The following is a 13,382-nucleotide window of genomic DNA, read 5'->3' on the forward strand; positions in this document are numbered from 1 at the left end:
TAACTATGTTCACCCCTATATATGCATTGTACCTCCTGTTGAAAGAGGATACCGATAGATGGGTCAGAAGATGACATACTTGTCACCAACCCTTTAGGTCACCAGATGATTGTAGATTATCAACCGAAAAGGATCGTGTTAAAGATAATAGATGGAAATGAGAAGGGGGCTGTATGTGAGATGAAAGAAGATGAGCACAGAACTGGTTGAAAAAAAAAAAAAAAGAGTTAGTCTATTGGGATTATACCATGGTAACAATGCAATGCTCTTGATGTTTGTGCTGTAAGCTGCAGATTATAGTACCGACTTGGGACTATTGTGTAGAGCTACGTATTTCCAATAGTAAATCGAGATAAGGATAAGATTGTAGAACTAGGATTAATAAGACAGACAAAAAAAAAAAAAAAGTAAAGTATTATAACACAAAAAGGTGAAAAGACAAGGAGATAGCGGTCCCTCGATTAATTACACTGTGTAAATTTCGAGGACGAAATTTTATTTAGAGGGGAAGAATTGTAACGTCCTCATCAAAGGTAGTCCGTACATTTTACTGTTCTGATGACTAATGTCTATACGGACAATAAAAATGTCTGGAACTACACTTAAACTATAGTGAGGAGGCATAAATTAATGAAATAAATATTAAAAAAATATAGGAAAAATTTTGAGAAATAAAATAAAATTTAGAGAATTTATTTATTTGGTACAAAAATAATAAAAATAACCCGATATGCACCATGAAAGGCATTTTGGTCATTTCACCCCTAGATGTGAATTTTGACTTAAATGTCAAATTAAAATTTGGAAATAGAATAATTAACATAAATTAATTTTATGAATTTGAAATTGAAAAATGAGAAGAGAAAGAAGAAGAAAAGAAAAGAAAAGAAAAGGAAAGAAAAGAAAAGAAAGGAAAGAAAAGAAAAGAAAGGAAATAGATTTATGAAATTTAAAAACAATAAAGTACACATAAATATATATATATAAATACCCACAAGAGACAAAACCCACCAACCCTCTTCTTCTTCCTCTTCTCTCTCCCTCCTTGCCGTCTCCCTTAGTGTCTCCCTCCCTCCATTTTTGTTCTTCTTAAAGCTTGATTTTCCAAGCTTTCTCCTCCCCAAAACCCATAGACCCCTTCACAAAAAATTTAGCCCACACCATAAGGAAGCTTTAGATACCCATTAGAAGAAGAAAGATTAAAGTTTGAAGTGGGTCACAAAAGGTTTGTGCACTAATCCCTCTTCTTCTCTTTATTAAACATGAAAAGCATGTTTAGCTAAGCATAAATACCATTAAAACAAAAAGAAAATCTAGAGGAAAGAACCCTTGAATTTTTGGCAGCCATGGAACTTGAAATTTATTGCTTTTAAGTGATGAAAAATGGTTCTATGAGAATGTGTAATTAGTTGAAATGTTTGGGTGTTTGATTGTGTAGTGTTTGTGTAAATTTAAAACTTTGAAAACTAGGGTTTGTATAAATGTTGAGGACTTTGTGTAAAATGTTGAAATTGATCTATTGGGATGAGATTGTTGCCTATAGAAGTGTATTACATGCAAATTGAAGTAAGGAAGTTGGAGGAGATTGAGTTTTGGAAGTGTCAATTTTCTGCAGGTTGTGTTTGTTGAGGGCAGTGTACATTTTAGGCCATAAATAAAATTGTGTGACCCCAATTGGTATGAGGCCAATTGGAGGTGAAACTAGACCCAAAATAGCCCATTTTCCATGAAGAAACCATGCCCAAATTCTGTCCAAAACTTGACCTAAATACTGCCCAAATTCGGATTTCCCTGCAACCCAACCCAGAAAATGACCAAATGAACAGTACGTGTTCATTTGGTCATAACTCTCTCTATACTGGTCCAAAAATCCTAAAATTTTAACCATGGAAAGTTTAGACATAAGGCTACACTTTTCATGAAGACCACTTAACCCATTTTTGCCTTTAACCAATTCAAATTGTTAGCACAAGTTGGGTCACTGAAACTGCCAACCCAGAAAATGACCAAATGAACAGTACGTGTTCATTTGGTCATAACTCTCTATACTAGTCCAAATGACCTAAAATTTTAACCATGGAAAGTTTAGACATAGGGCTACACTTTTCATGAAGACCACTTAACCCAGTTTTGCCTTTAACAAAATCAAATTGTTAGCAAAAGTTGGGTCACTGAAACTGCCAACCCAGAAAATGACCAAATGAACAGTACGTGTTCATTTGGTCATAACTCTCTCTATACTGGTCCAAATGACCTAAAATTTTAACCATGGAAAGCTTAGACATAAGGCTACACTTTTCATGAAGACCACTTAACCCAGTTTTGCCTTTAACCAATTCAAATTATTAGCACAAGTTGGGTCACTGAAACTGCCAACCCAGAAAATGACCAAAATACTGTTCCTTTGGTATGCTTGACCAGTTTTGGCAAAAATGCCATAACTTGGTCTCCAAAGCTGCAAATTGAGTGAAACTAGTGCCAAAAGTTTTATAAGACATAGCACAACAATTTTTATGTTTTGACCAAGCTCTAGAAACCATTGCATCCTAGGGAAAATATTAGCCAAAGTTAGGAATTGAAATCTAGAAAATGTTAAGTTGAACCCAGAATGCCATTTGATACCTGTGTGTTCATTTGGCCATAACTCCCACTAGGAAATTCCATTTGAGATTTGCCAATATGATGTAGAAACATGATACTTAGGGATACAATATTGATTTAGACACCTTTGCCAAATTCTAAGTGTAAAGACCCTAAAAAGAGGGTCAAACATACTGCCCTGAAGTTGATTTTTGCCCTTATAGGACTGAGAGTCCAGGTTAATACATTGACCATAACTCACTATACCAAGCTTGAAAAATTATGAAATTTTACCTGGGAGTCCCTAAGACATAGAGGAACATATCTTGTGAAGGAACCTAAGTCTAAAAATGACAATAAGATGATCAAATGACTGGTCAAAGTTTATTGACTAGAAATTGTAAATTCTGGACAGCTTAGAGGCAAAGGGACCAGTTATGGTATTTTGACCATAACTTGAGTTCTATAAGTCCAAATTCAGTGATTCAAAAACTGAAATTCAAGTTTAAACTTAGAGGAACAATTGTTATGAAGGAAGTGTGACTAAATAGACATCCTAACCTAGTCAAATTCCTAGATAAAGATAACACATCAACATGAACCTAAGGAAAGGTTCATGGGAAAAATGCTATATATGATAATTAAAATACTCATAAGGATAATTAAATATTAAAAATGATATGAATATGTAAATTGGGACTAATGTCCCATTAATATGAAATTAATGGTACCAATGAACAGTACTAGAAAATAGTAACAGTGAATAGTGCTAAAATAATTAAAAATGTTTAATTGCCCATAGTATACCTAGACTTATTTATTTAGTTTGGATAAATTGGTATACCAATTAGGGACCACAGATAGCAGTACTGCTTATAGAGCAAATCATGAACTGACAATATATGTCTGATATGATTGTTCTACAGGCTATATGCCTACCATCGCCATTGTGCCTACTTTATTTCTCGCTTTACAAGCCCGATGTCTGGTCTCAGATCTGACACCGGCCTCGTGCTCGATGATGTATACAGGGTAGACATATGGCTGTCTAACCCGTATACTCCCTTGTATCCAGCTTTTATAATTTGTTATAGGTTTCTTGGGCATTGATAATAATTAATTAATACTGAATATACAATAAGTAAACAGGAAAGACCCCAATAATTTTAATTGAATCCAAAGTGTAATAAAAAAATGTAAAAGACCCAGAATTTATGATTTGTAAATATTATTTCAATTGTTTAATTATTATTATTATAAATTATGCACCACTAAGCGTTATGCTTAGCGCGTTGGTTTTCCATCGCGTAGGTACTGAAGATCAGCAGCCGCCACAGTAGTATTCGGACAGAGTTCCGACCAGATCTGCCACCGATTAGAGTCACCTCATCAGTCTTTTGTATTTTGGTAGGGCCCATGTGTAGACTAGTATTTTGGTTCATTATGTCTAGTCATGATGTAATTACTAGTTTATGATGTATTTTATTTTGGACTTGAAATGAAAACTTATAATTTATTATCTATAAATTTCCATATGAATGCAATAGATGACACTTCATTTTGAGATCTCATAAATAGTTGTGAATGATATGATAAAAGAAAATATGATATGGAAATATGTGAGATGACTATGAATATGTTAACACGTGATAGTGAAACCCGCTAGATGCTAATAAAACAGAGGAGGATCTGTCCGGGTCTCCACAAAAATAAGATATATATATATAAAAAAAAAAAAAAAATTTCTACACATAAATTACCTGATTTAAATGACATTAAAATTTACAATAGACATGACAAGACAAGATAGGGTGCTCCGGCACCGAATGTGGCACTTCTTGCTCGGCTATACAATAGACGGGCAAGGGGCGTCACATTTAGTGGTATCAGAGCCGCTCTGAACGATGGTGGCAACTCGCCAGGACGCCGAGTCCCATAAGGGGGTGGATTGTAACACTTAGTAAATTACATCGACAAAACACGGGAGAGATGCTAGGTTTATAAGTTGGTGGTTCGTAACCCCTAGTAACGCGTTTTAAAACCGTGAGGGCTTCGGCCCAGAGCGGACAATATCACTAGTGGGCCGGGCCATTACATTTGAACGCGTCAATAGGGGTTTCGAACTATCAACTTATGAACCCAGCATCTCTCCCGTGTTTTGTCGATGTGGGATTTGCCTAGGGTGATACAATCCACCCCCCTTATGGGACTCAGCGTCCTCGCTGAGGTTTGCCCCACCATCGTTCAAGGTTGCACGCGGAGCAGCTCTGATACCACAAATGTAATGGCCCGGTCCACTAGTGATATTGTCCGCTCTGGGCCGAAGCCCTCACGGTAGGGGTTACGAACTGTCAACTTATGAACCCAGCATCTCTCTCGTGTTTTGTCGATGTGGGATTTGCCTAGGGTGTTACATGGATTGGATGAGGGAGCTGAGCTCCCATTTATTTTTATGTTGATGAGTATGTGGAGGGTGAGCTGAGCTCCCCAATTGACTATATATTGTGTTTACAGGTCGGGTGAGTCAAAAACTCCCCGTTGGAAAGTCCATTTTATGGCCGGACTCTGTCCGTTTGTTTTCTTGAAATTGGGCCCAAATGGGCCTTAGAATTGGGTAAATGAACAGTTAGGCTTACTACGGGCCTCGGGGGCTTTAGTCTGGCCCAGGTCCTAGTGCCGGTCCGGCCCATAGGTTGGGTCGTGACAGAAGTCATTGTAATAAAAGGAAATTCATTGTTTTTTATACATTAGATATGCCACTGAGTATGTATAAAATTTTATAATGTTTTAAATTTTTAATTTTTTTGACTAATGAAAAAAGAACAAAAAGTAAATTTTCTTTGTAATAAAAGGGAACAATTTTTTTTTTTTTACTTCACTGGAAGGCAAGTGTAGAAGATAGAAAGTGGGAAAATTTTTTTTATAATAAAAGAGAAGTCGTTGTTTTATAGTTAATAATATTCATGCGCTCAATTAAATTAATCCCTCTATAGGGAAGTCGTTATAATAAAAGGAAAGTCGTCTTTTTTTTTTTTTATGTTAGATACACCTTTGAGTTTGCATAAAATTTTATAATGTTTTAAATTTTTAATTATTTTGACTAATGAATAAGGAACAAAAAATAAATAGAGCGACTAAACTATTAAACAATTAAATATTAAAAACTAATAATTCAATTTCAAGACTATACAGAAAAAAATTTGAGCTTTTGCCTTTTATTTTTTATATTCAAGGATAATCTTAAAAAATATCATAATATTTAAATGTAGTATTATGTCGTAAATAGTGAAATTACTATAAAAAAATATACTAATTTTTAAAATATAAGAATTTAATTATTAGTTGTAACAAGTACACAAACGATAGAATTTATTTATTTTTTTAATTCACTAGAAGACAAGTGTAGAAGATAGAAAGTGGGGAAATTTTCTTTGTAATAAAAGGGAAGTCGTTGTTTTATGATTTGTAAGATTCATGCACTCAATTAAATTAATCTCTCTATAGGGAAGTCGTTGTAATAAAAGGAAATTCGTTGTTTTTTATACATTAGATATGCCACTGAGTATGTATAAAATTTTATAATGTTTTAAATTTTTAATTATTTTGACTAATGAAAAAAGAACAAAAAGTAAATTTTCTTTGTAATAAAAGGGAACAATTTTTTTTTTTACTTCACTGGAAGGCAAGTGTAGAAGATAGAAAGTGGGAAAATTTTTTTTATAATAAAAGAGAAGTCGTTGTTTTATAGTTAATAATATTCATGCGCTCAATTAAATTAATCCCTCTATAGGGAAGTCGTTATAATAAAAGGAAAGTCGTCGTTTTTTTTTTTTTTATGTTAGATACGCCTTTGAGTATGCATAAAATTTTATAATGTTTTAAATTTTTAATTATTTTGACTAATGAATAAGGAACAAAAAATAAATAGAGCAACTAAACTATTAAACAATTAAATATTAAAAACTAATAATTCAATTTCAAGAATATACAGAAAAAAATTTGAGCTTTTGCCTTTTATTTTTTATATTCAAGGATAATCTTAAAAAATATCATAATATTTAAATGTAGTATTATGTCGTAAATAGTGAAATTACTATAAAAAATATACTAATTTTTAAAATATAAGAATTTAATTATTAGTTGTAACAAGTACACAAACGATAGAATTTTTTTTTTTTTAATTCACTAGAAGACAAGTGTAGAAGATAGAAAGTGGGGAAATTTTCTTTGTAATAAAAGGGAAGTCGTTTTTTTATGATTTGTAAGATTCATGCACTCAATTAAATTAATCTCTCTATAGGGAAGTCGTTGTAATAAAAGGAAATTCGTTGTTTTTTATACATTAGATATGCCACTGAGTATTTATAAAATTTTATAATGTTTTAAATTTTTAATTTTTTTGACTAATGAAAAAAGAACAAAAAGTAAATTTTCTTTGTAATGAAAGGGAACAATTTTTTTTTTTATTTCACTGGAAGGCAAGTGTAGAAGATAGAAAGTGGGAAAATTTTTTTTATAATAAAAGAGAAGTCGTTGTTTTATAGTTAATAATATTCATGCGCTCAATTAAATTAATCCCTCTATAGGGAAGTCGTTATAATAAAAGGAAAGTCGTCGTTTTTTTTTTTTTTTATGTTAGATACGCCTTTGAGTATGCATAAAATTTTATAATGTTTTAAATTTTTAATTATTTTGACTAATGAATAAGGAACAAAAAATAAATAGAGCAACTAAACTATTAAACAATTAAATATTAAAAACTAATAATTCAATTTCAAGAATATACAGAAAAAAATTTGAGCTTTTGCCTTTTATTTTTTATATTCAAGGATAATCTTAAAAAATATCATAATATTTAAATGTAGTATTATGTCGTAAATAGTGAAATTACTATAAAAAATATACTAATTTTTAAAATATAAGAATTTAATTATTAGTTGTAACAAGTACACAAACGATAGAATTTTTTTTTTTAATTCACTAGAAGACAAGTGTAGAAGATAGAAAGTGGGGAAATTTTCTTTGTAATAAAAGGGAAGTCGTTGTTTTATGATTTGTAAGATTCATGCACTCAATTAAATTAATCTCTCCATAAGGAAATCGTTGTAATAAAAGGAAATTCATTATTTTTTATACATTAGATATGCCACTGAGTATGTATAAAATTTTATAATGTTTTAAATTTTTAATTATTTTGACTAATGAAAAAAGAACAAAATGTAAATTTTCTTTGTAATAAAAGGGAACAATTTTTTTTTTTTACTTCACTGGAAGGCAAGTGTAGAAGATAGAAAGTGGGAAAATTTTCTTTATAATAAAAGAGAAGTTGTTGTTTTATAGTTAATAATATTCATGCACTCAATTAAATTAATCCCTCTATAGGGAAGTCGTTATAATAAAAGGAAAGTCATTGTTTTTTTTTTTTTTTATGTTAGATACGCTTTTGAGTATGCATAAAATTTTATAATGTTTTAAATTTTTAATTATTTTGACTAATGAATAAGGAACAAAAAATAAATAGAGCGACTAAACTATTAAACAATTAAATATTAAAAACTAATAATTCAATTTCAAGAATATAAAGAAAAAAATTTGAGCTTTTGCCTTTTATTTTTTATATTCAAGGATAATCTTAAAAAATATCGTAATATTTAAATGTAGTATTATGTCATAAATAGTGAAATTACTATAAAAAAATACTAATTTTTAAAATATAAAAATTTAATTATTAGTTACTATAGGTACTCAAACGATAGAAAAATATATTTTTTAATTTACTATAAGACAAGTGTAGAAGTTAGAAAGTGGGGAAATTTTCTTTATAATAATAGGGAAGTCATTGTTTTATAATTAGTAAGATTCATGCACTCAATTAAATTAATCCCTCTATCGGGAAGTCGTTGTAATAAAAGGGAAGTCGTTGTTTTTTATATATTAGATACACCACCGAGCATGTGTAAAATTTTATAATGTTTTAAATTTTTAATTATTTTGACCAATGAAAAGGGAACGAAAAGTAAATTTTCTTTGTAATAAAAGGGAACAAAAAATTTTTTTAATTCACTAGAAGATAAGCGTAGAAGATAGAAAGTGGAGAAATTTTCTTTGTAATAAAAGGAAAGTCGTTATTTTATAATTAATAAGATTTATGCGCCCAATTAAATTAATCACTCCATAGGAAAGTCGTTGTAATAAAAGGGAAGTTGTTTTTTTTATATGTTAGATACATCTTTGAGTATACATAAAATTTTATAATATTTTAAATTTTTAATTATTTTGACTAATTAATAAGGAACAAAAAGTAAATAGAGCACTAAACTATTAAACAATTAAATATTAAAAACTAATAATTCAATTTCAAGAATATAAAGACAAAAGTGTGAGCTTTTGCCTTTTATTTTTTATATTCAAGGATAATCTTAAAAAATGTCATAATATTTAAATGTAGTATTATGTCGTAAATAGTGAAATTACTATAAAGAAATATACTAATTTTTAAAATATAAAAATTTAATTATTAGTTACTATAAGTACTCAAACAATAGAAAAATATTTTTTAAAATTTACTATAAGATAAGTGTAGAAGTTAGAAAGTGGGGAAATTTTCTTTATAATAATAGGGAAGTCGTTGTTTTATAATTAGTAAGATTCATGCACTCAATTAAATTAATCCCTCTATCGGAAGTCGTTGTAATAAAAGGGAAGTCGTTGTTTTTTATATATTAGATACACCACTAAGCATGTATAAAATTTTATAATATTTTAAATTTTTATTTATTTTGACCAATGAAAGGGGAACGAAAAAGTAAATTTTCTTTGTAATAAAAGGGAACAAAAAATTTTTTTAATTCACAAGAAGATAAGCGTAGAAGATAGATAGCGGGAAAATTTTCTTTATAATAAAAGAGAAGTCGTTGTTTTATAGTTAATAAGATTCATGCGCTCAATTAAATTAATCGCTCTATAGGAAAGTCGTTATAATAAAAGGGAAGTTGTTTTTTTTATATGTTAGATACGTCTCTGAGTATGCATAAAATTTTATAATATTTTAAATTTTTAATTATTTTGACTAATTATTAAGGAACAAAAAGTAAATAGAGCACTAAACTATTAAACAATTAAATATTAAAAACTAATAATTCAATTTCAACAATATAAAGACAAAAATGTGAGCTTTTGCCTTTTATTTTTTACATTCAAGGATAATCTTAAAAAATATCATAATATTTAAATGTAGTATTATGTCATAAATAGTGAAATTACTATAAAAAATATTTCTCTGCACCTTCCAATTTGAAAGTACTCTGTTGTCCCTAAACAAAAAATTTATTAATAAAAGTTACTTCTGTTGAAAAGCAAAGTTGAGAGAGAATATTCAAACTGTTGTAGGAGGTTTTGACAGAGTGAACTTTTTGTGCATTTGCCGAAAGATACAAATAGCATGCCGTGCAGAATATTGATTGCTATAATTTTGGGAAGAAAATCACAAACTTGTGTTCTAAATTTTGGAGGGAAAAAAATTTAATCACTAATTGTAACGGTACCTTAGCTCCGATTGATTCAAATAATTTGTAGATCTAAGCCATTAGTTAAAATCAATAACACAAATTATTTTGTATTGGATTTGGCACCAATGTGGGACAAGGGTCATACAGTCTCTGCCAATTGGTTGATCAAGTGGGAAATCTTATACTTAAGGACATAGTGGAATCTACATAATATAATGTACGAAGTATTTTATTTTTATAATTTAATTTATTGTTTGCTTGGAGTTTTTATCCTCATGGAAAAAAAAATAATATTGATTATTATCATAAGAAATAATATTCAATTTGATTAAAATAGAGAAACGACATTGAAATTTCTAATAATACTAAAGTCCAATGGTAAAAGTGTACCTTCGATGAGAAAAAAGAAGAAAAAAACAAAAATTTAGTTGTTAGAAACATGAGAAATTGCAAGAGAAGTCATTCAACTCTCGGAATCTTTTTTTTTCAAAAGCATGCCATCACTAACATATATAAAAGAAAACTTAATTTATCATAGATTTAAAATACAAATATGAGAATTACACTTATTTTATAGTAGGATTCTATTATATACATTATGTCTTCAATTCATTGTAGATCGAATTTAGGTAAAAATTTTTTTATAAAGCAAGATATTATTTAGGTTCTTTAATTGGATTTTTTCTTTAATTAGTTTCTTCAACAACTTTCATATAAAAGAGGAAATAGAAGACAATAGTAATGGACCAGTCTAAGCTTCTTGATCTTCAGGTTCTACTAGTCAATATTATTACATGTTCTATATAAAAAGAACTAATATTATTATTGCACGTTCTAGAGTTTCTCTAACAACTTTCTTATAAAACAATCGATAGTTTCAAGATCTATTGTTACAGCTTCAACACTGTTAAAATCACAAGTAACTGATGTAGGAACATCATCCATCTCCAACATAATTACTTCAGCAGCCACGACCTTTTCGGTCTCTTCAATATTTTGTTGAACATTCAACTTATTACTTGGTGATGTTCAAATCCTTTCCAACTATAATGCAACTTATTTCATTGAACGTCGTTTCTTTCCATTCAAATTTAAGCATCTTAGAGCTAGATTAGCTACTGCAACAATTTCTTCTTCATGACAATCCTCCATAATAAGTGTAACGATCGGGAACCAGCCACTAGAGGAATTGTCCGCTTTGGCATAAGCCTCACGGTTTTGTCCCATAGATGGAATGGAGAACTTCCCAGGAGGTCACCCATCCTAGGATTTCTCTAAAGCGAGCACGCTTAACCCTGGAGTTCTTCCAATTCTCCAGGCCATTCCACCAAGAGGAATTGTCGCTTTGGCCATAAGCCTCACGGCTTTGTCCCATAGATGGAATGGAGAACTTCTCAGAGGTCACCATCCTAGTATTTCTCTCAAGCGAGCACGCTTAACCCTGGAGTTCTTCCAACTCTCCAGGCCAGTCCACCCACGGGCGCCGCGTGGTGTAATGGCCTAGAGAATTGGAAGAACTCCAGGGTTAAGCGTGCTCGCTTGAGAGAAATCCTAGGATGGGTGACCTCCTGGGAAGTTCTCCATTCCATCTATGGGACAAAACCGTGAGGCTTATGGCCAAAGCGGACAATTCCTCTAGTGGCTGGTTCCCGATCGTTACAATTGGTAAGCATGGTGGGCCCATAACCCACAGGTCCCAAGATCGAAACCTGGCTCTGATACCAATTGTAACGATCGGGAACCAGCCACTAGAGGAATTGTCCGCTTTGGCCATAAGCCTCACGGTTTTGTCCCATAGGTGGAATGGAGAACTTCCCAGGAGGTCACCCATCCTAGGATTTCTCTCAAACGAGCACGTTTAACCCTGGAGTTCTTCCAACTCTCCAGGCCATTCCACCAAGAGGCACCTTTTGGTGGAATGGCCTGGAGAGTTGGAAGAACTCCAGGGTTAAACGTGCTCGTTTGAGAGAAATCCTAGGATGGGTGACCTCCTGGGAAGTTCTCCATTCCACCTATGGGACAAAACCGTGAGGCTTAAGGCTAAAGCGGACAATTCCTCTAGTGGCTGGTTCCCGATCGTTACAATTGGTATCAGAGCCGCTCGCGTGTCCTCTTGGGCGATGGTGGGGCAAACCTCAGCGAGGACGCTGAGTCCCGAAAGGGGGGGAGAAAGGTCCCTTAGGCAAATCTCACATCGGCAAAGCACGGAGTTGGTCTTGGACTCAAAAGTAATGATATATCAAATAGGGGAACTAATCACTAGAGGCGCCTTTTGGTGGAATGGCCTGGAGAGTTGGAAGAACTCCAGGGTTAAACGTGCTCGTTTGAGAGAAATCCTAGGATGAGTGACCTCCTGGGAAGTTCTCCATTCCACCTATGGGACAAAACTGTGAGGCTTATGGCCAAAGCGGACATTCCTCTAGTGGCTGGTTCCCAATCGTTACAATAAGCGCATCAACAATGTCAAAAAGTCTGTTCTCGTCTATCAAAACAATGAAATGTGGGGCAAGACTCATGATTTCTTGTGTGCTATTTGAACAAATTGGCTTTTGTCCACTTAAAAGCTCCACTAGAACTACTCCAAAGCTATAAACATCACTCCTATCTGTAAATTGGCTAGATTGGAAATACTTTAGATCCAAATAACCAGAAGTACCATGCAAGTGAGTTGTCAAATGAGTGCCAAAGACTATTACCACAACTCCAATAATCCCACCAACACACTAAATAACACACAAAAGAAAAAAAAAATGAATACAAATAAAAATGATTACTTGCTAGCTTAACAAAGTCAATGTAAGTAAAAAAATATGATTACTTAGTCAAATGTAACTTAGAGAAATCGTTAGCCAAACTCATTTATAGATTAATCAATAGAAATTAAGAAATAATAAATCTCATATTTATTTATGATTATATTATCTCATATAATTTATATATCAAAATTTTTGAAAATAATTAAATAATAAATATATTTATAATTATACAAAAATAACATAATTCCAATAATTTATTTAAGGATAACATGATATAGACTAATTAAATTTACTTAACATTTTTTTAGATCGTAAAAATGGTAAAAAATATTATAGCTCTTTACATGATTAATGTACTGTTGAGCAAAAGAGGACTTACCAACAATATAATTCATTTTGCGTTAGGTCCACATTTAAATGATCCAGAAGTATTCGCACATTTTGATATTCCCTGGCAATGACCACAAAACTTTGGATCTTAGCATTCATCAATAACTAATATAATAATGTCAAAATGAAAAATAATAAGTGAATTTTA

General features: G+C 31.5%; 1 long non-coding RNA gene across 1 annotated transcript; it reads left to right on the top strand.

Annotated features, from left to right (window-relative positions):
- Window positions 1–309: 309 nt before the first annotated feature.
- Window positions 310–4,124, top strand: LOC131180259 (uncharacterized). The gene is made up of 2 exons (XR_009149061.1): window positions 310–1,225; window positions 3,892–4,124. It is a non-coding gene; the product is annotated as an uncharacterized LOC131180259 (long non-coding RNA).
- The last annotated feature ends 9,258 nt before the right edge of the window (window positions 4,125–13,382 follow it).

This window comes from Hevea brasiliensis, chromosome 1 (genome assembly GCF_030052815.1).
Source record: "Hevea brasiliensis isolate MT/VB/25A 57/8 chromosome 1, ASM3005281v1, whole genome shotgun sequence".
Lineage (NCBI taxonomy): Eukaryota > Viridiplantae > Streptophyta > Magnoliopsida > Malpighiales > Euphorbiaceae > Hevea > Hevea brasiliensis.